General features: G+C 38.1%; 1 long non-coding RNA gene across 1 annotated transcript; it reads left to right on the top strand.

The window, feature by feature from the left end:
* Window positions 1-682: 682 nt before the first annotated feature.
* LOC127309491 (uncharacterized) lies at window positions 683-1,132 on the top strand. Its single transcript, XR_007857178.1, has 2 exons — window positions 683-740; window positions 847-1,132. It is a non-coding gene; the product is annotated as an uncharacterized lncRNA (long non-coding RNA).
* Window positions 1,133-3,776: the final 2,644 nt, after the last annotated feature.

Genomic DNA, 3,776 nt, shown 5'->3' on the forward strand with positions numbered 1-3,776 from the left:
TTGTACTCTTTTCTCAATCCCCAATATTGTATCCCTATGTGGTGGATTGGTGCATGGGGTTTTATGGGATTAGGTCAAGGTATGGATTTCACCCAATATTTCAGAGAATTATCCTCACTAATCTTTCTATTCTTAATAGGTGATCCCATTTCTCTTCACATGCAGCCTATCCACCTCATCAGTCATCACCAAGCAATCCTAGATGGCCACCTAAGCAAATATGCCATGTCATCGGAAAGGAAAAACTGCATGTTCAGTTTATCTCTCATTAATGTCCAATTATCCTCTTTAATGATTATTAATCTGCACAATCAATCTCCTATTTTATTTCCTAATCTTTCAATCCTTTTCCGTGAGATCTGCACATAGCAATCACTGTCAAAATGTTTCCATGGCCGCACTTGAATTCTCCAGTTTCGCCGTGATGCTGCTCATGATTTTGTCAGTTTTCGTTCACTTCGGTTCTTCCATTCTGCCCAATATCGCTAATGCGTCCGTTAGTTTCCGTTCAGTCCATTAAACCTCTTGATGCACTCGCTCTCACTCCTCTTTCTCTCCCCACAATCTCTAGAAGGAAATCAATGGAGGCATAAAACGTGTGGAGGCAGTCAGACAGCCGAAGTGACAAAAATCTTGCCAATAAATACCTCGCTTCATATCCATCGTCTGGACAACGCTGTACCTTCTCTGCAAAATGTCTCTCCACCATGAGCTCAGTTCTCCATGTCTAAAGGTGTCAGGTGAAGTAATCATCAATATTTGATCCATCCTTGCTTCTCGAGTTTGCCTGATACTTCAGTATTTTGATGAAACATCGATCGTGTCCTTCTTTTCCTTCTCTTGCAGATGCTCGACTTTCTCAGGTGTCTCCACTAGCATGGCGTGGGTTGTGATAGCGTAATATAATTCCGTTTTTTCTGAGAAAAAATGAATAGTCTGATGTGCTTAATATCGTGAACCAATATGTCCAGGTGTTGCTACAGTGAAAAAACTTACGTTGATTTTGGCTATGCTTATTTTTATTGCAGATTAGTGTTTCATGGGTCGAGCTTTGAAGCTCCTAGTGGAAGCTGTTTCTTGGATCCTACTTCACCTATCCTATGATACTAAGGGAATAAAGATTTTCTTATGATGCTCTTCATCTCATCTCATTTTCAATCGCTGTGTTTTATGAATTTAAGCAAACCAAATGCATATTCCTGACTCAGAACCAATACTATTTGGTGGAGTTGAAGACTGATGACAAATTATAATTGAAGTTCAGAAATACATTGATCATGTGCTGCAACATTGTCCAATGGTTTCATGCTACAAGAGGATCAACAAGAGGACCCAATTTGGTAGATCTTGAGTTCTGTTCTATTTGATATGGAGAGAAGTGATATGAGGAGTCAACAACTGCAATGCAACTTTAACACATTTTTGAGTTGTGCTCGAATTAATTAGTAGCTTCATAGTTGGTCACACACAAAATCACTTATCTGTTTGCCCGACTCAGATGCTTTTTTCATGAACTATTTTATACACACAAAATATATCGTGATTTGATTATATAGAAGATCCCCACTTAAATATCATAGCTACATTTTTATGTCGTGCAGATTAGGGAGGAAAAGATCAATTAAGATGATGCAATGGAGCCTTCCTTATAACACTGCTTTATCCTGACCCTCTTTTCTGATCTGCACAAAAAAAAGAAAACCAAGCTGGCTTTGGACATTTAACAGCTTTATGTATTATTGGTTGACTGGAAAGTGCTTATCACAACCTGCAGTGCAATGGCGTTTACAGTGCTTTTTGTTGTATGGTCCTAGGCTTTTCATCCAGATTTATGGAAGTTTGTTCCGTCTAGGACAATTAGGTTCATTCAACTAACGATTGTCATTTCTCAAAGATTGTTGTTCAAGACACATTCTTTTTTCCACATGTTCCTGACCGGACTATATTATGGTGGTGTGCCTGCTCTTCACCACTCCGAGACAATATTTTTCTCATACACTATCATTGTAATCATAAAACAAATCATTGTCATGTTAATTCTTTTAGGTGGTTATTTTGTGGAGAAAACAACAGTTAGGTACACAATTTACCGCAGCAACGCGCGGGGTATCATCTAGTATAGTAAATAATTAGCCCGATATTTCTAGAGTACACCACCATTAAAGCGTAGAGAAATATTCTAGATCGTATGAAGTGTCCGTTCATTTAATATTCCGGTCACACCAAACAACAACTACTATTGATCGCTTTGCTTCATCTTCCAACTATGGATTTTCATCCTAGATGCCCGTGACCAGTGCCGAGTAATCACTCCTTAAACGTTTTGGCTTCCTTTCTTATTTACTCCACCTCCATTCTTCACTCAGCTAGGAAACGTTTAGAATACAGACGACCGGCCAAGCCACCTTGGTAGGGTATTAATCCCCTTGATCCTACATATTTACCTCACACTCCTTTTCACCTGTAATTTCACGCACATTTCGGCGGACGACTACAAAAGCTATCGCCAGTATCGTTGAACCCACCAAGACGAGGTGGACAGAAGCACCCCTCTTCGATTCTTCTACACCACTTGACTACGGTAGATGCATTTGCAACTATGTCCAAATCCGATTCTAGATTTTTACAACACCTATTATTAGTATTCTGCACCTCCAATGACATGCTCAGTTCTTGACTTTTGCAGCTACGCCGAGGTATCCTTTCCAAAACGATGAACCAAGTAACGAAGCTCAGGGATCATCTAACTGGTTGATTCTAATGGTTCATGAGCCATGTCTATTCCCTAATATTTTACATTTCGTGGTAGTCCGCCCATGGATTCTATTCCAAAATAACTTTCTCCTCGATCTATTATTCCCTATGTATTTATTTAACACGAGACATCTATGAATCGTTCATGTGCAGATACTTTAATTTTGTGTGTTTACATACAGGCTAAACAGTCAAGAAAAGACAAAGTAACCAATCTAGGATGCCAATTGTTCCTCTTTTCTAAGGGTAAGTTTTCTAAACAGCACTACAAACTCATTATCTGGCAAGTATCATAATGAGTGTTTTTTTTTTGTGTTATTGTACATAAACATCCTGAAAGACTGAATGTTTATGGTAATTACGTTAGTGTACATAAACATTCCGAAAGACTGAATGCCAAAACAAACGGATATCCAGATTTTACAGTTTCTTTGTCTTATAAGCTTATTTTTTTTTTAATTTACATGTACTCTTATATTTTTCATATCAGAGAACTTCATGTTTCATAGCATTGTGACCAAAGGTTGTCATTCTTCCATTATAGCTGCAGGTTTTTGCTTGAATTCCCGCCGCAACGCGCGGGAAATTCATCTAGTTCATATAAAAACTTCAGTACCAAAAGCCTAAATATAATGTGTGTGGGAAATGAATGTGTTAGCCAGATATAGCAGAAAGTTATATCAACATCTATGGGAAAAGCCCCCGTTGAACCTGGGTGCACGTGAACCCAGGTTGGAAATGCATTTTCGAAATGTGAAATAATTATGAAATAAAAATATCGGGGTACGTATGCATGTTCCATGTGTGCGTAGAAAGTTTTCGCGGAGAAACTACTTTTTTATTTCAGAATCTAAAAAAGACAAAATACGTCACATATATACTGCTATATAGCCCTGTAAAATTTCACTTTTTTGCCGAAGCAAAAAAAAATGTTTTTTTCAGAACGAAACTCATGTCCAGGGCACATGTTTGAGATCATCTTTGCAATCATTTTGTATTTCGATTTTTGAAACATGTTTTGA

Source organism: Lolium perenne, chromosome 6 (genome assembly GCF_019359855.2).
Source record: "Lolium perenne isolate Kyuss_39 chromosome 6, Kyuss_2.0, whole genome shotgun sequence".
Lineage (NCBI taxonomy): Eukaryota > Viridiplantae > Streptophyta > Magnoliopsida > Poales > Poaceae > Lolium > Lolium perenne.